Source organism: Magnolia sinica, chromosome 1 (genome assembly GCF_029962835.1).
Source record: "Magnolia sinica isolate HGM2019 chromosome 1, MsV1, whole genome shotgun sequence".
NCBI classification, from domain to species: domain Eukaryota; kingdom Viridiplantae; phylum Streptophyta; class Magnoliopsida; order Magnoliales; family Magnoliaceae; genus Magnolia; species Magnolia sinica.
Window position 1 is genome coordinate 19,529,289 of NC_080573.1, and position 27,755 is coordinate 19,557,043.

General features: G+C 38.5%; 1 protein-coding gene across 6 annotated transcripts in view; it reads right to left on the reverse strand.

Annotated features, from left to right (window-relative positions):
- LOC131242309 (disease resistance RPP13-like protein 4) overlaps positions 1-27,755 on the reverse strand; it is a 90,652-nt gene that overhangs the window by 24,405 nt on the left and 38,492 nt on the right. For 2 of the 6 annotated variants that reach the window (XM_058240914.1, XM_058240882.1), the window contains exon 2: positions 14,583-14,629. The exons of 3 other annotated variants lie outside the window; for them this stretch is intronic. The gene's annotated coding sequence lies outside the window, so the exon portion shown is untranslated. The remainder of the gene's footprint in view (positions 1-14,582; positions 14,630-27,755) is intronic. One more of the 6 variants, XM_058240897.1, reaches the window with a different exon arrangement.

Sequence of the window (27,755 nt, forward strand, 5' to 3'; positions counted from 1 at the left end):
CTTTAAAATTATATCAGAGGAAATTCAGTTTAATTTCTATAATTCTTGAAGCAGGTCTAAGATCTCCCTGATCTCTACAAGTGGATCCTCTGAATCCCTAGTTTCCTACCTTTGAATTCTACATATTTTTTCAGAAAAATGTAAAAAATTTCACAATTTTTGCTCAAGACCAAGAAAATACTGATTAGGAAACCTAATCTCCCACCCCCAACCTAAAATCTACATTGTCCTCGATGTAAAAGAAATAAGCATGCAATGCACATGGGACAACGGAAATATAAGAGGAGTGATGGAAAGATAGTACCTGGACGAAAGAATCAAGAGGCTTTCCAAAGATATCTACGTAAGAGCGGGTCATCACAAGAGAGAAACCACCAGGACTAAAAAAAAAAAAAAGCATTGAAGGAGGGGAGCTTGGCTTGGTTGGAACGATGAAAGGAGAAGCTGGACGTGAGCAGAGGCAGAGATAGAAGTGGGCTGGCTTGGGTTGGGCCTGGTTTTTCTCTTTCTTTTCTTCTTTTTCCTTTGTTTATTTTGAATTCAGCCTAATCATGCCCGTGATTGGCTAAACCTCTTAGCTAGGGCTAAGAGGTGAAGCCTGTAGCGAGATGGGAGACTCTATTTTATGCTTTTAATATAAATTCATGAACTGAATTTGTTTTTTTAGTTGATTATGAAAGGAATGTTTTTTTAGTATTTAATGGTCTGTTGTGACTGAAATTACAATAGTTCTGCAATAGCTTTGAATATTTCCTTTTCCCTTATGATGTTATGACGTCAGGAAGCCCTGTTGTTCACCATCGTCTCCTGGGCATGGTAGGATGATGGTACCCTTCCTAACCTTCATAGCATGTTGATTGGTTGGTGATTAGTTTAATTCTGTTGTTAACTTTATTTACTGGGCATGGTTCGGTGATGGAATCCATTCTAATTCATATACATTTCATCTCTTGAAAATCAGATCAAGTAAGTTTAGTTAAATGTCCATGATTTCTGATGCAGGCATAAGATCTCCCTGATCTCTACAAGTGGATCCTCTGAATCCCTAGTTTCCTTCCTCTAAATTCATTAAGTTTTAGCTTAGTAATTCACCATTATTCATCAATTTATATTTGATTTCGATTCCATCTTAGGCAATTTCTATTTCTACCTAGTTTCAGATAACGTACATGTTTCAGTCCCTTGGAATTCGACCTCGGTCCCACCGAGTTTATTACTACATCACAACCCTATACTTGGGGAGTGAATAAGTTTTTGTATCTTGGACATCCTTGAGAGATCATGACCTAAACTGAACCGATGGAAAGAGCATGAAAAATGGTGGATACCCGTCAAATTTCACTTCTTTTGGATGGTACAGTAGGGAACCACACTACAACTTGCTGATCGCTCTATTCGTGTACCAAGAGGGATAATTGAGGATGTGTTGGTCCAAGTTGATAGATTTTACTACCCTGTAGATTTTATCATCCTGGACACCGAACCCATCAATAACATGAGCACTCAGATCCCCGTCATTCTTGGCCGCCCATTCCTTGCCACTTCAAATGCAATCATCAATTGTAGGAATGGTGTCATGACTATGTCTTTTGGAAATATGACATTGGAGTCAAACATCTTTTTCAATAACGGTAGAAACTTAGAGGAGGATGACGATTTCCACGACATTAACACGATTGACTCTTTAGTGGAAGATACGACACCTCTAACCTTATCCTCTGACTCTCTAGAGACGTGCCTGGCCCACTCCCATGATTTTGATGATGACATGATTAGGGAGACATGTGCCTTGCTTGATACTGCACCGGTACTTGAAGTTAACCGGTGGAGGCCACAATTTGAAGAATTGCCACAAACCGATGTAATGCCTCTACCGTCTAACCTCAAGCCACCGAAGCTTGACCTAAAACATTTGCCCTCTGATTTGAAATATGCCTATTTAGGTCAAGATAAGACATACCCGGTGGTGATCTCTACCCACCTGGAAAAAGAACAGGAGAGTATGTTCATATCTACTCTCATTGAGCATAAAGGAGCCCTGGGATGGACGATAGCGGACCTCAAGGGAATCGATCCTTCGATTTGTACTCACCGCATATATCTTGAGGATAATGCAAAAACCGCTCGGCAACCACAACGTAGAATAAATCCAAACATGAAGGAAGTGGTTAAGGTCGAAGTTCTTAAACTATTGGACGTGGGTATCATATACTCTATATCTGATAGTCAATGGGTGAGTCCAACTCAAGTGGTCCCTAAGAAGTCCGGAATCACCATCGTAGCCAATGCTAATAATGAACTCGTGCCAACTAGAGTTACTACTGGTTGGAGAATGTGCATTGACCACAGGAAGTTGAATACCGTCACGAGGAAAGACCACTTTCCTTTACCATTCATTGATCAGATCCTGGAAAGGTTAACTGGTCATTCCTATTACAGTTTCCTTGACGGGTATTCGGGCTACAACCAGATAGAGATAGCCCCTGAAGACCAGGAAAAGACCACATTTACATGTCCTTACGGCACCTTTGCCTACCGAAGGATGCCATTCGGACTATGTAATGCCCCTGCCACCTTTCAGTGATGTATGCTTAGTATCTTTTCTGATATGGTGGGGCAATATCTAGAGGTCTTCATGGATGATTTCTCTGTTTACGGTCCATCTTACAGCAAGTGCTTGGAAAGTCTTAAATGTGTGCTGAAAAGATGTGAAGAAAAGAACTTGGTACTTAATTGGAAGAAGTGTCATTTCATGGTTCAGAAGGGAATTGTCATTGGGCATATCATCTTGTCCAAGGGAATCGAGGTAGATAAGGCAAAAATCGATCTTATCTCTAACCTACCTCCACCCAAGAACATCAGAGACGTGTGATCCTTCTTAGGACACGCAGAATTTTACAGGCGATTCATAAAGGACTTTAGTCTCCTCTCTCGTCCTTTATGTAATTTTCTTCAAAAGGATACCCCGTACGAGTGGACTGAGCAATGCCAGGAAGCTTTCACCAAGCTTAAGGGCACGTTAACCACTGCACCTATCATGCAGCCACCCGACTGGAGCATTCCTTTTGAGCTTATGTACGACGCTTCTGATTATGCTCTTGGAGCGGTTCTAAGCCAGAGAAAAGATAAGAAACCCTACGTCATCCATTACGCGAGTAGGACTTTAAATCCGGCCCAAGTGAACTACTCAACTATGGAAAAAGAACTCTTAGCCGTAGTATTCGCCTTGGACAAATTAGGTCCTACCTGATCGGATCCAAGATCATTATCCATACAGATTATGCGGCACTGAAGTATCTTCTTTCTAAGAATGATTCTAAGCCCCGCCTGATACGATGGATTCTTCTACTCCAAGAATTTGATTTGAAAATTAAAGATAAAAAGGAAGTAGAAAACGTTGTGGCCGATCACCTTTCTCGCCTTAATACCTCTGATTCCCTTGAGGCGACCCATATCAATGATATGTTCCCTGATGAACAACTGTTCAGAGTCTTCCATTCTCCTTGGTTCGCTGATATTGCTAATTATCTTGCCACAGGTTCCATACCGATACAGTGGACTGCGGAAGATAAGAAGAAATTCTTCACCGAGGTGCGCAACTTTTTCTGGGATGATCCTTATTTATTTAAATATTGCCCAGACCAAATCCTAAGGAGATGTGTACCAGACGATGAGCATCAGAGCGTCATCTCCTTCTGTCATTCACAGGCCTGTGTTGGTCACTTTTCTGCTAAAAAGACCACGGCCAAGATTCTGCAGTGTGGCTTTTACTGGCCCACTATGTTTAGGGACACTCATGAGTTTTGCAAAGCTTGTGAGCGTTGTCAGAAATTGGGAGCATTGTCCCGTCGAAATATGATGCCTTTGAATCCCATCCTTATCATTGAAGCATTTGATTACTGGGGCATCGATTTCATGGGACCATTCCTCCAATCGTTTGGAAATCTGTATATTTTGCTCGTTGTGGATTATGTCACTAAATGGGTCGAAGCGATTCCGTGTCAAACTAATGACCATCGCACGGTCATTAAATTCCTAAAAGAAAACATCCTTTCTCGATTCGGAACGCCTCGAGCTATCATTAGTGATGGGGGCTCACACTTTTGTAATAAACCATTTGAGAGCCTAATGAAGAAATATGGTATCTCTCATAAGGTGAGCACCCCGTACCACCCACAGACAAGTGGGCAAGCCGAGATTTCTAATAGGGAAATTAAACACATTTTGGAGAAAACAGTTAACCCTGATCGTAAGGATTGGTCAATCCGATTGACTGATGCCTTATGGGCATACCGTACTACCTTTAAAACCCCTATTGGAATGTCTCCCTTTAGACTTGTCTATGGGAAAGCTTGTCACTTGCCTGTGGAGCTGGAACATAAAGCGTACTGGGCGATTAAAAATCTTAATTTCAATTTGGACAATGCTGGCTCGCTACGCAAACTTTAATTGAATGAACTTGAGGAAATCCGGAATGATGTGTACGATAATTCGAGAATTTACAAGGACAAGATAAAAGCATTTCATGACCAACACATTTTGCGAAAATCATTCACGCCTGGTCAGAAGGTCCTTTTGTACAGTTCTCAATTACATATCTTTCCGGATAAGCTTCGATCTTGTTGGATTGACCCTTACATTGTTGTTACTGTTTTTCCTCATGGGGCCATTGAGATAAGAGATCCCGACAATGGCAAGGAGTTTAAAGTCAATGGACATCGATTGAAACCATTTGTCGAGAAATTTGATTCAGAGGACATGTCCATGCCCCTGACTGCTCCTGTTTACCAGGATTGATCTCCTAGTCTGATGGAGGTATATGTAGGTTTATCGCTTTCATAGGACTAGGGTAGTTGCTTTATTTGTCTGGCTGAAGACGGTAAACTTAGCGCTCCTGAGAGGCAACCCAACTCTTCATTTCATTTCGTTTTTATCATTAGTTAGTTCAATGTTTGTAGGTAACATTACTGCAAACCCTCACGAGACTACAACTCGTCCACTAGGGGCAACCTAGGGGTTTAAAGGCTTGTTGCATACGTTAAATGCAATCGAGAGCACCTACGAAAGTGGTATAGGTAGGATTTTATTTTTGTTATTTTTGTGTTTCCTTCTCTCTCGTGCTGACCGACGCCCATGCTGCGATCTCTTGAAAAGTGTCTCTCGATTCACCATCCAGGTACTATCTTCCCATCACTTCATATTTACTTTTCGTTGTCCCAAGTGCATTGCATGCTCATATCTTTTACATTGAGGACAATGTAGATTTTAGGTTGGGGGTGGGAGATTGGGTGACCTAATCAGCATTTTCTTGGTCTTGAACAAAATTTGTGAGTCTTGAACAAAAATTGTGGAAATTTTTAAAAAATTTTCTAGGATAGAATTTCAAGATGCGTAATGTTGGTACTTTATGACTCTTGGATTCAGTTATCTATGAGATTTCACAGTTAAATTTAAATTGTTAGTCCATGATTAGAGGTTTTAAACATTGATTGAGTCATGATTTCACATGTCACATTTCGCTTACGCTTTAAGATTTCAGTTTGATACTGAAGGGTTAATTTGGTGATCAGTAAGCATGGAAGGAACCATCTTGAAAAAAATTGCCCGTCATGATCAATTGAAAGGAAAAGATACCGTTGAAAGAGGCTAGGCAAGGACTCTTCACTCTAGGTTTGCTCCCTATACGTGTGGATTTCATTCCCTACGAATAATACGTAAAAAGGTTTGAGTACGCAGTCTTCACCATAGGTTTGCTCCCTATAGGTGAGGATTTGTTTTAGTATTACTTTTAATGAAAAAAAAATCATCAAAAGATGAAGGAATGAAAAGATGATCTTCGAAGCAAGTTTTAGTTATCATGGACTCTCTTACTGGTTACCAATGATATCCTGAAACAGAGAGTTGCGTATTAATGTTGAAAGCCGAGATTACACTATACACCTGTGGAACTCAGTGTTTAGGATTGTTCTAATTGAGGGACTAATACTTTGAAATTGATTATGAAATGTACCGTGTGTTTGAGTCTAGGAGAGAGTAAGGCCCAACATTCATGCAACGTAACAGTCTCGTATCTGAATTATTTTGCAAAAGTCATTCGAGTTCATATGAATTGTCCTGGAATTCTCAACTTATTTTCGCATACTTTGCTCGGGACTAGCAAAATGCTGGTTGGGGGTTGTGTTAAGGGTCAAATATTGCATATTAAACCTCATTGATTGCATGGATTTACGATTATGATATTGCTCAACGGCGCCAAAAACTTGTTCACTCCCCAAGTATGGGGTTGTGATGTAGTAATAAACTCGGTGAGACCGAGGTCGAATCCCAAGGGACTGAAACCTGTACGTAATCTAAAGCTAACTAGAACTAGAACTAGAATGAGATAAATCTAAATCGAGTGTGATTTGAGGAATAATTATCGAAAACTTAAGAAATTCAGAGGAAGAACACTAGGGATTCAAAGGATCCACTTGTCGAGATCAGGGAGATCTTATGCCTACATCAAGAATCATGGAAATCAAACTGAACTTACTTGATTTAATCTTCACAAGATCAGACGGGTGTAAATTAGAGTGGATTCCATCACAAAATCATGCCCATGAGACAAAGCAAACAACAAAATCAAACCAATTCACAGCCAATCTGAGTGATGTATGAATGTCAGGAAGAGTTCCGTCATCTAACCATGTCCAAGGGGCAATAGTGAACAACAGGGTTTCCTAACTGCATAGTCACAATAAGGGATTGGACATACTCAAAGCCATCGCAAAGATATTGTAATTTAAGTCACAATAAATCATTAAAAACTTGAAAGCATTCCATTTAATCAAACTAAACTCAACGTCAGTTCGTCACATGCATCCAAGCCATATGATCAACCCCATCGGGTCACTTACACATTGATCTAAGGGCTGAATTTTGATGTGTATGGTTAATTTGTGGTCCCTTGGCCATGTATGTAGTTTTGAGCCGAACGGATGGTGGGAACCCCATGATCTTGCATTCTGGACCAATTTTAGGCTACTTGAGCTTCAGTTTCCTGATTTTCTCGGATCTCTGGCGTGTAAATCTGTCGATCTCAGTTCCCTGTAGTCCCGTCCAGTGCCTTGGTAATTCCTGAGCGTTAAATCCATGCTTTTAACATCCTTTTCGGTCCAGGCTCGTAAATACACCTTGCACCAAAAACAAGATTAAAGCAGGGCGTTAAGCATCATCATGTACGTAAAATCAGGTAGTAATCGGGGTCTGATATGCAATATTCGACCCTCAACATCTGTCGAGACCACCTGCGCAACATGATTTTCGCCTTCGGCAATGGGTACGGGAACGCCTCTAACAATTTGGTAGAATTGAAGGCTATTCATGATGGTATCAATCACTGCTTGGACCTAGGCCTTCAAAATGTGATCTTGGTATCCGACTCCAGCTGGGTTGTGCATTGCCTTAAGATGAATTGTGCTCCCTCCTGAAAGTGGTCTTATTGGCTAACCAGAATTGTTTCACTCGTTGGTAGGGGTTCCTTTCGAATCGCTCATGTCCTCTAGGAAGCAAACGGTCCGGCTGATAGCTTGGCTAAGCTTGGGAGTAATTTGCAAATAAACAAAGTCTTTTCTAACATCTCCTCCTTGCCCCGCTTCTCAAGAGGCCAGATTCTTCTAGATAAAGCGGGTTTAGGGGCCATCAGAGATCATGCATTTAAGCCTCAAAATTAGCCCCATTGCTCTCTGCTTTTGCTCTTTTGTTTGGTTCCGGATCTTTTGGGGTGGTCGGGGCCCCCCTTTGTATAGTATATGATAGGTGGGGCAAGAGTTTTTTCCCTATTTCCCTCCCGAATGGCCTAGGTTGTAATTTTGCATAGTCAATGGCAGATCCTCTTTTTTTTTAAATTTTTTTTTTTTTAAGCATGCACCCATAGGCAGTTAGTTGTACAGTTTTTTCATCTTGATGTAGAGTGGGTCGCGGACACTTTCATGTCTAAGATGGATCAGAAAAGGCCCTATCAGAGGCAGAAGTCATCAAGACTGTTTCAACCTTAAAACAGGCATATCTCGTGAACCGAAATGAGTTACTCGACGTACCATATATGATTTTGGGGTAGGACGAACTACTTTAGCTAACCGGGTTGCCCACACCGAATTTGCGAGATTCCATCATATCGACGGTCAAATTCTATGTTTAATTTTGTTTTTACTATAAAAAGTGAGTTTTTGTTTGATTATAACTCTTCATCTGTTGGGCTTTAGGAGTTGTGTCCAACATGAAAAGAGCTTAGAATAACAAGGAGAATAACATGGTTAAGCTACATAGGATACTTATTATAAAAGTAAATTTACTATTTATAGTAAGTTACAAATTTTAAGGAGTTTTAGTTATAATTTTCTTCTGATTTCTTTCTCATTGCTTGGTATCCATATTTAAAGAGTTGTGAACTTGTTTATTACAATAATTAATCAAATTACGAATTTATTAGAATTTATTTCTATTTTTTTGCTTTCTTTCCTTGTGGATTCAAGAAGTCTCTGAAGGGAGTCCGGAGAAGATTTGTGGATTCGAAGTAGTTATCCTTGAGGAGGACGGTGATTGATCTCATCACGTTCATCCCTGCGTCACATATACAACTAGTTGCAGTTTTGGGACATAGATTGCCTACTGAGTAACTAAGCTAGCGTACTGAGAAAATCTGAAGGCCCACCGTGATGTCTGTGTTATCCACGCCTTAAATCTGATTTAACAGCTCAAGTGACCTACACCGTAGGAAACAATAAGGATAATGACATCCATCGTTGAAACCTTCGTAGGGCCCACAGTGATGCGGATGGGATATATACCAGCTTGAATGCTTAGCAGAAGCTGGAGTGGCAATAAAAGAAAAAAGTGAAGGTAAAAACATATATATATATACGCTTGAAAGGTCTTCTGCCCTGAGAAGTTTTCACCGTAGGTGTTCAATTCCCATTATGTCTTATCGTGTGGTCCACTTGAGCTTGCTTGCGATATGCTTCAATTTTAGGTTGATGCTTTAACATGGAAGCAGGTGTACGGCACATCACTCACCTGGCTGGTGTGTTGAGATCACCAAGTTCTGTGGTTCCCATCATGAGGTATGTGTTTTATCGAAACTATCTATCGATATAGCGAGTCCAAGGCTTTAGCCAAAAAATAAGACAGATCTAAAGATCAGGTCAAGCAGTGGGGGATTGAACATCTACCATTGAAACCCTTTTAGGAGTCACAGAAGTTTTGGATCAATATGAAATTCGTTTTTCCTCTTCATCCAGGTCTCTATAACCTTATGAACGGATTGGATTGAAAGTAAGCATCATTATGAGCCCTACTAATGTTTTAACAGTAAGAATCATTGTCCCCTGCTATTTGTGGTGTGGTCCACTCGAGCTTTAGATATGACTCATTTTTGAACTCATGCTCTAAAATAATCTTGCCAAATTGATGAATGGTGTGGATATAATAAATATATCATTGTGGGCCCTAAGCCTATGTAACTTTAATGTCCTTTGAACCGTTTATGCCGATGGAAAGCGTGGATAATTAGACATATATATACTCACGGTGTTCCTCGTAAAGTTTACCACCTGTCTATGCGGGGCCATTTTTCTATATCATTTATGGATACTAGCCCAAAAAAATAAAAAGGCATATCCAACGCTCAAGTGGATCACGCCACATGAAGCAGCTGCGATAATGACGTCCACCCTTGAAACCATCCTAGGGCCCGTCATGATGGTTAGTTTTCATCCAACCTGTTCATAAGGTACCACATACCAGTATGAAGGGAAAAGACAAATATCAATGGCCTTCAAAATGGTTCCAATGGTAGGTGTTTGATCTCCACTATGTGGTCCACTTAAGCCTTGGATCTGACTCATTTTTAACTAGGACTGGGTACTGCCCATGTCCCTAGCTAGGACCGAACATCGGCATTGTCCATTCATTTTCACATACCATTTTAGAATCCTGATCATGTGCTTTCCACAAGCAGGAAAATCATGCTTCCCCGCATCATGATTAGTCCAACATCATCACTGACATTGTTAGCATTGCTGCATTAAATGCAGTGTATGATGATGTGGTCCAATTAGATTACAACAAGCAGGATTTTCCTTCTTGCAACCAGCAGGGATTCATCATTTTAGGGTTTAGTTCAAAAACTAAGGCACATCTAAGTCTCAAGGGGACCACTCCACATGAAGGCATGATGATAATGACAACCACCATTAAAGCTTTCTTAAGGCCCACCATGATAGGCAATTTCCATCCAACTGATTATAAGGCCAAGTAGACATGGATGAAGGGAAAACACAAATATCAGATTGACCCAAAACTTCTACAGCATCTAAGAAGTTTTCAATGGGAAGGGTTTAATCTCCAATATTGGGCGGTTCACTTGAGCATTGGAATTGCCTCATATTATTAGACTTTTTACACTAAAATGATATGGCAAAATGGATGAATGGTGCGGATAAAATGCATATCTCATAATAACCCCATAAAGCCCTTGTCTGCTCCTATGTTAGGACAGGCCAGGGTAGTACCTACGGTTGCTGCTCCTAAGTGCTATGGGTCCCACCATGGTGTATGTGTTTTATTTATATTGTCCATTCATTTTAGTGCATGAGCCCAAATCTCAACTTGACTACACCGCATAAACAGTAGTGATTGAATGCCCACTCTTGAGAACCATAAAAGTTTTGGATCAAGCTCATATTGAATGGCAAATAAACATTATGTTGGATCATAAGAAGCTTTTAATGGTGGGTATTCAATCACTACTATTTTCCTTAAGTGTGGTCCACTTGAGATTTGGTTCTGCCTCATTTTTGGAATCATGTCTTGAGTTGGAAAAATAAATGGAGAAGTGGATTAAAAACATTCATCCTGGTGGAGCCCAAATAGCACTGACTAATAGACCTGTATCTGAAAGGGTCACTGACTAATGGGCGTGTATTTGGAAGGGTCCAATTGCAATTAGCCTCCGAAAGAAGCGGATCGCGTAGAGTTAATGGAGTCATTGGATACCCAGAGATTGGAAATGACACGGATTGGGTACATGGGCGTTCAATCCTATGTGACTTTATAAATAGATTGGATGGCAAATTAACATCACAGTGGGCCCTAGCAAGGTTTGAATAGTGGGCTTTATTGTCACCGCTGCTTCCTATGGTGTGGTCCACCTTTTGCTCATTTTTTGGCTTATACCTCAAAATGATATGGCCAAACGGATAAACTGTGTGGATAAACTCATACATCACAGTGAGCCCCTAGGAGCCCTAGCCCGTGCCAAGCTCGAGACAGGTAGGGGTAGCACTCAATCCACATCTGATTGAAAATAGTCACAACAGGATATAAAGGGCAGAGTTTTGATGTAGGGAAAGATGTGATGATGTCGATCGCCATCACCATCTTCCTAGGGATAACTACTCTGAATCCGCGGAGCTTCTCTGGACTCCTCTTAGATATTCCTTGAATCCACGAGAAAAGAAAATAGAAATAATTTCTAATAATTTAAAATAAATTGATTGATGATAAAACAAAAAAAAATTTACAATACTTTAAACAGTCAACTCAAACCTAGAAGTTTTAGAATCAAACTCCCTAAAAACGTGACTTACTATAAATAGTAAACTTATTATTTATACACAGTCATGATTCCTATTAGATTTCATGGTTTTCGGCAAAAAATAGTAAGTATTCAATTTATCCTAACCATGTTATTCTCCTAATTTTTCTAAGCCCTTTCCATGTTGGCACCACTCCTAAACTCAAAGGATCAGAAGTTATGGTCAAATTAAAACTAAATAGTAAAAACGAGAATAAAAATGACTTTTGACAGTTGATTTGAAGGAATATCTCAAATCCGGTATGGGCAACTGGACGTAGCTGGGTTGGTTGGCTAAATTAGCTTCTCCTTATGATAGGGTTTCGTCGTCTCTCAAAGCTCTAAAAGGAGCACGTGATGAAGAGCTCTATGCTCACACTAATAAGTCTATACAATGCAACACTGCTTTTATTTCTTGTATTTTCTTTATCTTACTTTAGTTTTAGTCTCTTTACTTCTGTCCAACCACGTTACAGAATGTCTAAAGTTCAAGTTAGCTTTGATCTCTATTGGCTAGTATGTTTAAGAATGCCTGAAGTTAGGTTAGATCTTTATTGGCCAGTGCTATCGTTGCAGTATGCTTATTATAATATAAATATTCGTAACATTATGCTATCAGATACTAATCAACCAAGTCAGTATTTAGAAGATCAAACACTCTTATCACATTCTACTGGCTATTTGCCTTGATTGTTTATCTACACAAGCGGTTTAAGCATTTATCTCTTATTTTATTTATCTTCTCTAGTTTATTTATTTCTCTATCAATTATTGAAAAATAAAATTGGCACTATTTTTAGCCTTTCTATTTCAAATCTATTAATCTTATTTCTATTGAGAAATACATTAGCAACAATTACTGGTGAAAGAACAAGAAGATCTTTAGACACAAGGCAAAATGAATCTATTCAAAATGACTAACTCCCTCTCATTTTATAAATCGCTTGATCACTATTACTATTGGTAGCTTAGCGGGCAACTGGATCCTTAAATTCAGTCTTAAACGGTCTCTATATACCGAGATACTAGTGTTCAATCAAATTCTAGTCAAGTACGACTCGTATGCCTGCGACACTATCATAATTACACACTCTAACATGTGTGGTTTCATGTTTGATTGAATTATGCAAACATGGCAGGCCCTAAAATGGTTTCAACAGTCAGTATTAGTGTAACCATGGCTACCCACAGTGTAGTCCACCTTACCCTTTGATATGTATACTTTTTGGGCTCATGCCCCAAAGTGATCAGTCAAGATGGATGGGCAGCGTTGATAAAACACATACATCATGGTCAGCCCCTGGCAGGGCGGTCCCTCTCTTGCTAGGTCTCAGTGGGAGTATATTAGGTGTGGCTGCCTCACCTATGATGGTGCGGCCCTTACTGTGCAGCCCACCTTGACGTACGCATTCTCTATCCACATCGTCCATCCATGTTGACATATCAAATTAGAGAATGAGCCCACAAAATAAAAGAAGATCCAAATTTCAGGTGAACCATACCATAGAAAACGGTGGTGATTTAACATTAAAAGCTTCTTATGGGTTACAAAAGTTTTAACTAAACATCATGAAAACATTGCAACTTATCTTAGGAAGATTTTAAGGTGAGCTATTTAATCTCCCTTCCAATATGTAATATGGTCCACCCGAAATTTGGGTTTGCTTCTTTTTTTGGGTTCATACCCAGAAAATCAGATGGACGGCTATCCAATGTGGGCCCATGGTATGGGCTGAACCCAATCCGCTCCCAATCCCGCCAGGACTATAATCTGTCAGACAGGGCTCTGTGGGGCTCACCGTGACATATGGATTTTATCACACCATCCATTTTGAAAGATCATTTTAAGGTTTGAACTCTAAAATTAGGCAGATCAAAGGCTCAAGTTGATATTTGTGTTCACAGTGGGCCTCATGAAAGGTTTCAACGGTGGAAATCATTACCACAGCTGTTTCCTGTGGTATGGTCCATTTGAGGATCAGATCTGCCTCATTTTGAACGTCACGTAATTAAATGGTCTGGAAAACTGGATGAATGGCACGGATAAAACCCTTGCATCACGGTGGATCCCACAGAGCCCCTGCCTTGGCCGATTTCCATCCAGGCGGGGGCACGACACAATCGAAAACTTTCGTGGTGAGAAATATTTAATGGTCGATCACCATTGTTTCTTATGATGTGGTTCACATTAGATGTAGGTCTGGTTCATTTTTGGGCTCGTGTTCTAAAATTAGCTTAAAAAATAGATGAACAGCATGGATCCAAAATGAGCACATCAAGGCGGGGCCACATCAGGGCTGCACTGTCTTGGGAGAGTCCACGGGACCACAGCCAACTACTGTCTCCGCCACGCTGGAGGGAGCTGCGCTACAGTACCAAATCCGCATATAAGCAAGAACGGGACTAGGTGACTCTCGGTGGAGCCAGGCCATGACTACAGGGCCCAACTTGATATATGTGTTGCATATCCACACCGTTGATCAGTTTTGCTATCTCATTTTAGAGCACAGACCCCAATCTCAGGAAAATCACACCACAGTAAACAGTAGTAATTGAACACCACTATTAAAAACTGCTTATGGGCCACAACATTGTTGGATTAAGCTTATATTTTTATTTTCCTTTTATCTAGATCTGTGTGACCTACTCAACAAGTTGGATGAAAACTAAACATTACAATGGCCCTATGAAGTTTTTAATAGTAGGTATTCAATTTATCATTATTTTTCTATGTTATGGTCCACTTCAGATATTGATCTACCTCAATTGTAGACTCATACCTTAAAATAATATGAAAAAAATAGATGTGCGGTGTGGATAAAACATATACATTTTGGTGGGCCCATATTGCACTCAATCTATGAATTGTAAAATTAATAGTAATTAAAAAAATTAAAAAAAAAAAATCTAGCATTCAAAGGAATACATCCCATCCCTAATAAGTCATGATAAAGTGATAGAAGAATACCAGAATAAATGGAGAGCTTGTAAGCCGTGGAAGAAGGAAGATGGCTTCTACAATCAATTGGCCACTCGAGATTAGAAATGGACTAGGTAGCATATAAAGAACTAATTACTTTAGAATTTAAAAAAAAAAAAATGCATTTTTTAAAAGTAACACCCCCAAGGATTAAACCCTGGAATGCTTTTTAAATTATTTAGGGGGTGTTGGGATTCCAAGTTACTTAAGTAGCGTATATTCATTTCTACTTATTAAGTAAATAAAATATGTTTAGTAAACAATATACTTATGAGCCAAAAAATAAAAAAAGCATTCTTGGCTTCCAAGATTATAAGTAATTATCTCTCAAGTTTGTTTGGTCCCCCTCACATCCATCATTCATCATTTGGGGCCAACCTTTGATGTGGATCATTCATTGTGCGGACCCCACCTTTGATGTGGGCTATCCATCATGCAGGGCTCACCATGGATGTAAGCCATTCATCATTAGAGACTAACCTTTTATGTGCATTGTTCATTATGTAGAGTCCCTCTTTAATGTTTGTCATATCCATAATGTGGAGCCACCATCAATGTTATTGTCCATCATGTGGGGCCTACCTTCAATATTCACCAACCATCGTATGGAGCCCAAATTTGATGTGTACCTTGTATCACGTGGGCCCCACCTTTGATGTGGGTTGTCCATCATGCGGAGACCGCCTTGGATATGGGCTAGTCATCATTAGTATTGACCTTTGATGTGGACCGTCCATCATATGGGGCCTGCCTTGGATATGGGCTAGTCATCACTAATGCCGACCTTTGATGTGGACCGTCCATCATATGGGGCCATGTTGATATGGATCATCCATAATGTGAAACTCACCATTATTAATTGTCCATCATGTGGAGCCCAACTTTGATGTGGATCATTCATGATGCATGAGTAAAAATAAAAAATATAAAGTAAAAAAATATCCAGTGGTCGCATCTAATAATTAAAAGCTATGAGATTTTTTAGTCAACCTGGCTTTTTATATGATTGCCAATTTATAGTAGGCCCCAAAAAATGGACGGTCTAATTTGAGTTAATGCCGGAGACATGTACACTTCTTGTATGAGTATCAACCTACAAGATTAAGCAACCATGCGGGCAAACATGGGCCTTGCAAGTATAGGCACCGGTTGTAACATGTAAATGGCCGGGCCAGAATCAGGTGGCTGTCCATGCCCTAAGTCCAGCATGCATGCGTCCTCTTTTAGCGTCGAAGGTCCTACACGATGAATGATCACATGTGTAGCAATTGGCCTATGTGCTCAACCTTTAAGGATTTTTCCATCCTTAGCACAGCACAGCTGTCCATCATGTGGGGCCCACCTCTTATGTAGACCATCCACCATGTGAGCCTCACCTCTAATGTAGATGCTCAATCATATGGGGCCTCCTTTTATATGGCCTATGAGTAAGCCTCCTTAGACATGGACCGTGAGAGAGAAGGTAAAAAAGTCATGAATTGAAAAGCTAAAAAAAAAAAAAACTTATTAAGTAGCTTTTAACCAGTAAGTTACTTTCATAATGATGTTTATTGACAATTAAAAATCTTTTGTAGGTGACGTAAGTTTTAGATGAAGGTGATATTTGTTATTATTATTATTATTATTATTATTATTTTCCTTTATGCAACTTTATGTGACCTTATCATATAGTTGGATGGTCAATAAACATTATAGTGGATCTTAGGAAGTTTTTGATGATGAGCCTTCAATGACCAATGTGCTCAATTACTGTTTTATCTTCAATATGGTGGAATTTAGCATGGTTCCATTTTAGTATGAACCAAAGTCAAAATCAGGTCCATTTAAATTAAAACTAGCTCCAAATGGGTCGGATCAAGTTGATTTTGAGGGGACCTAGACTCATTTAGCAACTTTTAGACCTAGAGGCTAGAGCCACCCAATGGTCCAAATTTTCCACTTAGGCCCACTCAGGTCCAATAACCCTTGGGTTGATTCGGTACACTTGCACCCCCACATCTATTCAAGTAAGGTGGAAAATTTTCTAGGATGGGCTAAATCAAAATTTTGAATAGAGCCTGCCCAACAAGCCTAGCTAGTCGCATCAACTATCCAAACCATTACCGATCTGGCTGGTGTGAGTTTTGTGGGTCCTATCATCAGGTATGAGTAATATCCAAACCGTCCATCCACTTAGTGAACTCGTTATAAGTCTTGAAACGAAAAATAAGACAGATCCAAAAATCAACTGGGCCACACTGTAAAAAGAAGTGGGGTATTGAACGCCTGCCATTGAAACCATTAATTTGCAGGTCACAGAAATTTTTGATCAATATGATATTTATTTATTTATTTTCTCTTCATCCAGTTCTATGTGACCTAATGAACAGATTGGATGGAAAGTAAACATTACGATGGGCCTTATAAATGTTTTAACGGTGAGAATTATTGTCCCCACTGCTATTTGTGGTGTGGTACACTTGAGCCTTGAAAATTACTCAGTTTTGGAATCAAGATATGAAATGAAATCGCCAAATGGATTAACAGTGTAGATATGATAAATACATCATTGTGGGGCCGATGTAAGTTTGATCCCTTTGAACCGTTTGTAAAGCACTCGTTTTCTCACGACAAGTAATCACACCAGCCAATATCATAAAGGTATTTTAACCGTACTAGTACTATTGTATGGTCGACTAGAAGATTAGAAGATCAAGATCAAGCAAAGAAAACGAGATCTAATAATAAACTTGTTCATCTACTCTTCTACCAAGATTGCTTATGTTTTTTGAAAAAAAAAAAAAAAAACACAGTACTGTAAAATGGATGGTCAGTATAATTTAAAAAATAATAAAAAAAAAATTTCAGCATTCACAGTAATAGGATTCCTCCCCTTATGAGGGATGATAAAGCAGCATAAAGATGCATGCTGGAGTGATTGGAGAGCTTGTAAAGAGAGCGATAACGAAGATGATTTTTGCAGATCAGTCCGAGAAAGAAGCACTTGGGTGAGACGAGGTTAGCCACCCACTCAATCATAAGTCTTTGAAGTCATGATAACGCAGTAGAAAAAAGTGAGACGATGTTAGGTACTCAATAAGTATTTGCAGTCTCGATGATGCAGTAGAAAAAAGGATACCAGTTATCTACCCATCTGCCAGTGTACACGCAAGTAATTTACTTATCTCCAATGAAAGAATAATAAAACTCCAAACCGTTCATTAGGTCCAACACACATTTCATGGGCTACAATGCAATTGCTACACCCATTTGAACTATTATCCATTTGATCCATGGCCTTTAATGTGGACGGTCAATATTATTTACACAAAAATAATTAAAATCAACAATCTGAGCCAACTACTTGTTAGGGTCAATCATGGATTACTTGTGTTTCTAAAGAATTAAAATGGAGAAGTCCCATCCATGCCTTGGAAAGCAAATGGTATAGAAATTAAGGCTGATCATTGTGGTATTTACATGGTTCAGGTTTTGGGCCAGGAACGTGATCTGCATATAAGGGATGGATATGATCTTGCGGATTAGCTACTCAAATAGTCAGTACCGAATGCTACTGAAGTGACATCACAATCATGTGTGTTGTATACACAGCATCCATTCATTAATTGGAGACATCATTTTAGTGTTTCCCCTTCTATTTCTGTCTTAACTTATGAACAGGTTTGATCTCAAATAAACATCATGGTGGGCTCAGGAATGTTTCAAACGTAGACATCACTGTCGTCACTGCTTTCTATGGTAGGGTCCACTTGAGATTTGGATCTTTTTCAATCTTTGTCACATGCACTAAAATGATCTCTCTAAATGGATGGACGGTGTGGATACAACACATGCATCATGGTGGGGTCCACATAACTTGGTGACGTCACTTCAGTAGCCAAATTCAGTACTGAATGTATGAGTACCTAATCCGCCTCCTTTAAGAAGTTCGGGAAGCGGGTTGGCTGGTGTACCTCATACTGTACTGACGTTGTCAAGTTTTGTGGGCCTGATCATGAGGTATGTATTATATCTAAACCGTCCATACATTTTTTGAGATTGTCTTAAGTCTTGAGACAAAAAATAAGGCAGATATAACTATCCAGTGAACCACACTGCAAAAACCAGTGGGAGATTGGACATCTACCATTGAAACCCCTTTTTGGGCCACAGAATCTTTGGATCGATATAAAATTTGTTTTTCCTCTTCATTCATGTCTTTGTGACCTTATGAAAAGATTGGATGTAAAATAAACGTTATGGTGGGCCTTACAAATTGTTTAACGGTGAAAATCATTATCTACACTGCTATCTATGGTGTGGTCCATATTATCTTTGGATATGATTCATTTTTTGAACAATTCTCTAAAATGATCTCTAAAAATAGATGAACGGTGTAGATATAACAAATACATCACTGTGGGCTGATAAAACTTTGATCTCCTTTAAACTATTTGTACAACTGGGGAGCTCGAGGAGCGTCAGTGCTCGTCTTGGCACGACCCGTACATACAGTCGCTATATAACTGATGTGTGGTACACCAGCCAATCCGCTTCCGTTCTTAAATTTACAATATTTCATGTATGTGCCACATCCAACTCGTCCAGTAGGTTGGCCATATCAGCATAATCACTTTAGATAAAATTCAGGGATACCCCGTCTTTGAATAAACTGGACTTCTGTTTCATTATTTATCAATGGTAGAAATTGTTATCTAATATGTAGCCCATGTGATAAGTATATAGAATTATTTTTGTTTGTTATTTACAGTAAGGCCAACTTACTGCAAGGATTGGATTTTACTTGTACTTAATAGATTAGAAATTATTTTCAAGCTAGACCGTATCTTAATCCAATTAGTTGGACCTAAGATACTTTTTAAATTGCATGGAGACTGCGGTCAGATCTCTATTTTCCATTCAACTTTGGCGGCTAACTGGCTGTCCGCAACTCCACCACACACGTGGCTATCTATGGTTACATCTCTAGAAACATTTGCATAGATGGTTGATGAAGTAGCTAGGAGACTCAAGACACGGCCATGGGTGGATACACTGAGAAAATTGTTATAGGGCCTGTACACTATCTTTTGGTTTGGACCGATGATTCCCCTTAAAAAATAAGTTCTCCACATTTTGTTTAATCATAATTATGAATTAAAAATCATAGTTTATACAATTATTCATTATATTCTTAACCCCTACCTGGAAGAAAAAGAAAGAAATTTTATTTTATTTTTTTTAAAAAGAGGGAAAGTGAGAAAGAAAAGGAAATCTCTAAACAGTATTACAATTAAGTAACAATGAATATAGTTTATACAATTATTCATTATATTCTTAAACCCGGCATGAAGAAAAAGAGAAAAAAGAAAGAAAGAAAGAAAAAGAAATCTCTACACAGTAAGTAAAAAGAGACTAACTCAATTTTAAGAGCTCATTTGGATACCATCAAATAAGTTACTTTTTCTACTTACACCAGCAAATAAGTAACTTATTTTAAATAAATAAATTTGATTTATGATTGGTTATAAATAACTTTTTTACTTAAAGTTACATAATCACTTCTATTAATTTTTTTAAATTTATTTTTTCTATTTTTCATTTGTTGTTGAAGATAGAATAAAGCCAAACAAAATAGAAAGAAAAATATGATAAGTATATTGTTTACCAAACATACTTATATGCTTGATAAGTAAAAACTGAAATAAGCTACTTAATACATAAGTAACTTAGGATCCAAACATCTCCTAAGTGGCACAAAGCAGTCCTTTGGGTTTATGAAGGAAAGACTCATGGGGTTTAAGACCATGACTCATCCAAGTTGACTTGGACTCAATCCAAGCTGGTTTGATACCGTAAGTATACCCTCACCCTTGACTTGAGTGAGTCCAGACTTGATGAATCAATCTCTCCAAGTCTTTTAACCATGGACTAAAGTTAGACTAACCATGGACAAAAGTTAGACTATTGTGTTTTTATAATAAAAATAAATTTCAAAAATAAAAGTTATTTTTAGAAAGTAAATAAATATATTAATTATTTAAACTTTTCATAAAAAGTGTGTATATCCAGTTGGTAAGAAAAAGAATTTTAACTTCTGCAACCAGGATTTAAATCTCCTCAACACCGTCAGGGGTTTACCTTGAAGTATTATTACATTTGTGCCAATTGAAAGTAACTATGACATAGTTATACATGTGGTACTTATATAAATCCTAGATACTATAATGCAAAAGGTGATCACATTCTTTCCATTTTTTAGATAAACCATCTATTGCAAAGTATTCTCAAATCTTATCTTTTGCTATGTTTATTCAGAACTTTTTAAAGGCATGTCGGTGTCAAAAAATTAGAGATATATGTTCAACACTTAAATGTGCAAATTTTCGTTCATTGTATCGTGAAGACAATTTGTAAATTTTCTTCTTTTGCATGCACTTGCTGGAACTACCAGAAAAAGGGCAGCAAATCTATCTTGAGAAATTGACAATTCAAGTCGAGCCTTGAACCCGATAGATCTGATTGTCTCATTATATTTTTTCCCTTATCCTCATTGTGTTCTAGTTTGTTATCATTTCCAACATAGACTCCACTTTTTTAAACCCCTGTTCTTCTATTCTATTTGTTTCAGCTATAGTTGGAGTGATTGAGAAGTTTCAAAGCATCTCCTTCAAGCTTCTGTAATTTTGTTTCTTCTAATGCATGATATCTGTGCATTAGAATGTTTCTATGAGTTTTTAGCACATATTTTCAAGGAATATTTGTTTCTTCCAATGCATGATGCATCGTGCATTAGCATGTTTCTTTGGGTTTTTAGCACATCTTTTCAAGGAATTAATATATTTTATCTTGCGGTTGAGATGTCACTGCATGATATTTTAGCTTGGGTAATGCATTGGAGTGTAAAGGTTTTACTTGTGGCATCAAAAATTCCTTCAATTATGATGCCACTGCTAGTAATCTTTAGCAATGTTTCGAAAATGGAATTGGGCCTTACCATTTTTATTAGCAAGTTGAATAGTACCTAACGGACAATATGGCCGATTGACCCAAAGCATGTATTAATAAGTAAAATGACACGGATTTATAAGCTAAACATTCATAGAGCACTAGTTTGATCCTTTTATTGGTTGCGGGTTTAAACACTATGGCTTGGATTGGTGGAATTCTCTTTCCTAGCATGGAAATGAGTTTCATGAAATTGTTTTTCTCAGACGTAACATTTTTTGCCCATTGTGAAAATAAAGTCATACATGAAAATTGATTTTCATTTTCGTAGCTTTTCGAAACGAAGTGTAATTTCTATTTCATAAATAAATAAATAATCTAAAGGAAGTGTGTTTTCTATTTCTTCAAAAAACAAAACATCTAAATGAAGTATGATTTCTATTTCACCAAAAAGAAAAAGAAAAAGAAAAAAAAAAAACATTCTTATTATATCGAGATTTTCATGTTTTTTAGAAATGACTCTACCATTTTTACTATTAACCTTTCTACATTATCATGAAAAGTGCCCGTGCTAAAACAAATGAGGTTTTTTTACTTTTATTTTTTTATTGTGATTTTTTGTTTGATCAACAACATATATGAAGAATACGGAATTTGATAATTTTGTTTTAGCCAAATCAATGATAAATTGACCTGACTCACCCTATAAATGTCCCCTCTCCCTTTTTTAATGCATTCAATCAATGCTACAAAAGCTTGGAAATGAAGCCACAAGAAAACCTATTCTATAACCCAAGTGGCCCATTAATTACCACCTTAGGGAACTGTAGACACCCCATGCAGGTACTTGGCAGTCTGCGTGGAAAGGGGTTGGGCTTTGTTCAGAGCTAGTGTAAGGTGAATGGGTTTTGAGGACACCCTGGCACACCCACCACTGGTTTTAGGTAGAGATCAAAGTTATGTGGCCCCACAACGAATCCACCCCGTTCATCCATTTGGTGAGATCATTTTAGAGCATGAGCCCAAAATGAGCTATATCCAAAGCTCAAGTGGACCATACCACAAATAGCATTGGGACAATTTCTTAAAACATTCATAGGGCCCACCATAACCTTTATTTTCCAATCCAATCTATTCATAAGGTGACACATACCTGGATAAAGAGAAAAGGCAAATATCATATTGATCTAAAACTTCTATGTCCCCCAAAAGGTTTTCAATGGTAGATGTTCAATTCCCCACCTTTTTTTTTGTTGCAGTATGGAGTACTTGATCTTTGGATTTGTCTTTTTTTTTTTTAGTTCAAGCCTTACGGCCGATAGTTTGGATATAACACATGCCTTATAATGGAACCGCCACAAAACTTGGTGATGTCAAATCCACGAGCCAAGTGTCCTATTCTTTGGCCCCAATTCCGCTTTAGGCTTGGAATTAGGCTCTAAACCTATTCTTTGGCCCCAATTCTGTTTTAGGCTAGGAATCAGGCTCGGTTTAGACGAGCCTCATTTTTAAGCAATGGGAAGGCTCTGTTCATGAAAGCCTAACTCTTAAAATGAGCCTTTGGCTTGGGAGAGCCAAGCCTAGCCATACATCTCTCCAGAACTCCTATGAAAGGAGGTCTCTGCTTCCATAAGAGAGGGAGCTAGAGCGAGATGCTGAAGCGAGACAAATTGTGAGCGAGCTCTAAAGACAGCACGAGAGAGGTAAAGTTTCTTCCCTGACCTCTTCCATCCAAAAGCCAAATCTCAACTTCTATCTATTCTTAATCTCTTCTATTGTATTTAAACTTCAAATCCAATGTCATATTCTTGATTTATCCCTTTTCAGTTTGTATATTTCAACGCTTTGAACACCTGAGCTAATAGGCTCTGCTTTGACATCACGTAAAGTATGCTCTATCGTTACCTCTCTTAAGGATCTTCTATATTAGAATACGTGACTTGAAGAAGTAATCGAAAATTCTGTGTTATTTTTCATATCCTTACTTCTATCGAAAAACCCTTTTTCTACCATTGTTGTTTCATTTTTGATTTATCTTTTATAGTGTAGACATTTAAAGTTCTTTGAATCACCTTTGAAAGCATACAGTGTAGCAAAGTAGACACCAAGTTTGACATGGGCGGAAAAAGGGTGTCTAATCTTTTCCCTTTTCGTAATCAAGGATCTTATCCGAAACCCACAGCACAGATCTATCTAAGAGTTACTCAAGCTGGAAATTCTTCGATTTTCCCGATCTATAAGAGATTTCACAGATTCTAGGCAACCATGAATTTTGAAACATTCCCCTTTGGCTAGTGGCGACTCCAGTCAATGCATAAATACAAGTAAGTTACATAAGGTGTTATGAACAGTATAAGTATAATTACTAGATTCTCTTCTTAACCCCTTAGCGAGGTTCGAGTATGGAGGTCTTAGTTATAGGTTTCACTGTTTCTTGATAGACATCGGATATAAGCCTTCATATGCTACTGCCTATATCAACCTAACACCTAAAACCATTAATCTTCTCTCAACCCATACATGAGGTTTGAGTTTGGAGGTCTTAGCTATAGGTTTTACTGGATCTAAATAGACTAAAGATCTGGACCTTAATATGTTATCACATATATCAACTAAGCATATAATATTCCTATATCTACCAGTATATGCTGAATTACATGCTTTATTATAAAATATTATAAAATAGCAGATCATAGGCTTTATTTATTATTTTTTAAAGAAAAATATGAATGCTCATTTCAAGCATAACATGATACAGTAGGACCTGACATGACCTGAACTCAGATCATTTTAGAGGTTGAGCCCAAAATTGAATCATATCCGAAACTTAACTAGACCAATCCATGAGAAACAGTGGGAATAATGATATCTCGTGTTGAAACTTTTCTAGAGCCCACAATTATGTTTATTTGTCATCCAACCTATTCATAACATCACACAGACATGGATGAAGGGAAAAAAAAATTATATCAGCTTGATCCAAAACTTCTGTGGCCCCAAGAAGTTTTCAACCGTAGATGTTGAATGGACACTGTTTCCTGTGGTATTGTCCAATTTAGCTTTCGATATGGTTCGTTACTGGGGTTCAACCCTAATCCAGAAATGGATGGACCGATTGGATAAAACATATAAAACACAGTGGACCCCACAGAGTTTACTCAGTACGCAATCTGGTACAAGGAGCTGGATTTAGTGCCTCTCGAGGGATGGGAGGTAATGTGCCTTCATGTTGCTTCTGCAAACGTGGCTTGCATGGAAAAGATCAGAACGGTTTATTAAGAGTTGAAGTAGGTAACAGTCTATAGTCCAAAAATAGAAACATTTGGACATTCCCATCCCTTAAGCGAGTGGCACACAGAAATGGCTCTCGCATTGATGAGAAAAGAGCCACTCATTTGATGGTCAAAATGGTCGGATGAAAGTGAAATTTGATTAGTGGTCAATCAGTGCTGGATTCAGTGGGATGCCTAGTTCGGATTTCTATCCCGACAAGCCACGTGTGTCAAACATCATTAGGAAATACTATTACTTAAATATTTTCGATCATAGAGTATTAATGGTTAAAAAGTCGGTAAATAAAGCTTCTTTCGTAGGCGGATCTTTGGAGTGTGTGGGATTTCTGACTGTGGGCCCACCGTGATATATGTGTCTTACATTCACGCGTCCATCATCATTGAAAACTCATTTTAGGCCATGATAAAAAAAAATTAAAAAAAATAAAGCAAATTCAAATCTCAGGTGCACCTAGAGGTGTACACGAGTCAAACCGAGTCGAGCTTGGCACAGCTTGCATCGCTCGGCCACTAGCTGAGCCTGGCTCGAACTCGGCTCAGATCGGTCCTCGAGCTTGACTGGCCAACTCGGCTCGGTTTGTCAGCAGCTTGGACCAGTTCAAGCTAATATCGAGTTAAGTTCGCCTATACAACATTTTCATAAACACATGAACTACACATTCAAATTCTCACTGCATGTAAAACAGCAGCAATGGTTTTGCAAGTATTTCATCAAACACCTTGTAAGCAACATCAAAATCAAGAGAAAATGATACTTGTTTTATATATATATCTTCCTTGCCACCAACCGATACTTCATTGAGTCATTTCATCAAACATTTGGTGAGCAACATCAATATCAAAGTAACAGAGTCACCAAACTGGTGTGATCCGAGTTCGATTCGAGACGGGTTCGATTCGAGTCAAGTCAAGCTTGCGCAAGCTCGAACTCGGTTCGAAATTTTTTTGATATAAAAAAATCAGCTCGACTCGGCTTGAACTCGTCTTCAAACCGTGTCGAATCGAGCTTTTTCAAGTCAAGTCGAGCTAGCTAACTGAGCTAACTTGGATTGTGTACAACCATAGGCGCAACATAGTACAGGAATCAGTAGTAAATGATTATTAAAAAAATTCTTGTGAGCCACCAAAATTTTAAATGAATGTTATTCCTAGGTGGTCTCCTCATCCACGTTTTTGTAACCTTATCAATAGGTTGGATGATACAAATCCCGGTGCATGGACCCCATAATTTTTTTCTATGAAGGGGATTCAATCACAACCTTTCAACCATCGTGATGTATGTGCTATATCCACTCGGTCCATTATTTCACCATATCATTTTAGGACATTAGCCCAAATACAAGGCAGATCCAAGTCTCAAGTGAACCACACCATAGGAAAAAGTAAAGATTGAATGCATACCATTGAAAACTTCTTGAGCCCACAGATATTTTGTATCAAGCTGACATTTGTGTTTTCCCTTCATCCATGATGGAATGACCTTATGAATGTGTTAGATGGCATATAAATATCACGGTGGATGCTAGCTAGAACAGTTTCAATGGTGGGCATTTTTATCCCCACTATTTCTTTGATGTGGTCCACTTGAGCTTTGGATGTGCCTCGTGTTTGGGATCTTGTCCTAAAAGGAGCAGGCCAAACTGATGGACACAGTGGATATAGCACATAAATCATGTTGGACCCCATAGAGTTAGGATTGCAAGACCAGCTTCCAAGAGGCAATCAACGGTACTTTGCCTGAATATCATTAAGTCCTACTGTCATAAGTGCCATTGGTTTAATCTACACCATAAAAAGTTTCAGCAAGTCTCCCTCTAAGGCATACTTTAAAATTGCCATCGTGACTTAAAAAAATAATAATAATAATTTTTTTTTTTTAAAAAAAAAGGAAAAAGAAGAAGAAGAAGAAGAAGAAGAAGAAGAAAATCCATAAATATTTTGAAAAATCATTTCTACCAACAGATTAAGTACGGATCAAAGACTTGTCAAACAAGGTTCCTGTCACCATAGATCTGGTTCAAGTCCTCACAAAGGCATTGCAAATGCATGTGATGGGCCTATTTGACACTTCTCAGGGGCATCGCATCGACGAGCCTAAGGAGGATTCTGAATTCAATTTAACCTGGGTCAGGCCTGATACAAACCAGGGGTTTGACCTATGGCTCGGGGTGATTCGTGATTGATTGACCAATATTACTTGCTAAAAATGGATGATGATGATAGAGATACGTTCTTTATTGTATTCATGGATGGATGCCTGTGTTACAGACTTGGATTCTATCTCTAACGAGGGCATATGTCATCTTAAGGCGACTCCATGATGCTATTACTTGAAGTCAAATAATGGTAGTTGAGATACCCTCTGCAGTGAACATCATGAAATTGCCATGTGAGACGGAGGTGTATGTTAAGCTAAGCTAAGCTAAGGGGTCGTTTGGCACCTTGGATTGGAGGGGATTGGAGAGGATTAGAGGGGGTTTCAAATCCCCATGGTTGTTTGGCAGCATAAAGCAACTGGGGATTGCCAATCCAGGGGGTTTCCAATCCCCTCTTTGAGGGGGTTTGTAATCCAAGGTGATTTATTGTATGCGTGGATGGGTGCCTGTGTTACTGACTTGGATTCTATCTGTAACGAGGGCATATGTCACCTTAAGGCGACTCCGTGATGCTATTACTTGAAGTCAAATAATGGTAGTTGAGATACCCTCTGCAGTGAACATCATGAAATTGCCATGTGAGACGGAGGTGTATGTTAAGCTAAGCTAAGCTAAGCTAAGCTACCCTACAAGCACCTGCAAAGTAACCATTCTTTCGCAAGTATATTATAAGTTCTATTTTTATTATTTTATTTATTTGGTTAGGTTGACTGATTTTAAATTTTAATTTGAACAGTTTAATGTCTAAATTTTCACGATACACTATTTTGGAGGTGATTCCGTGA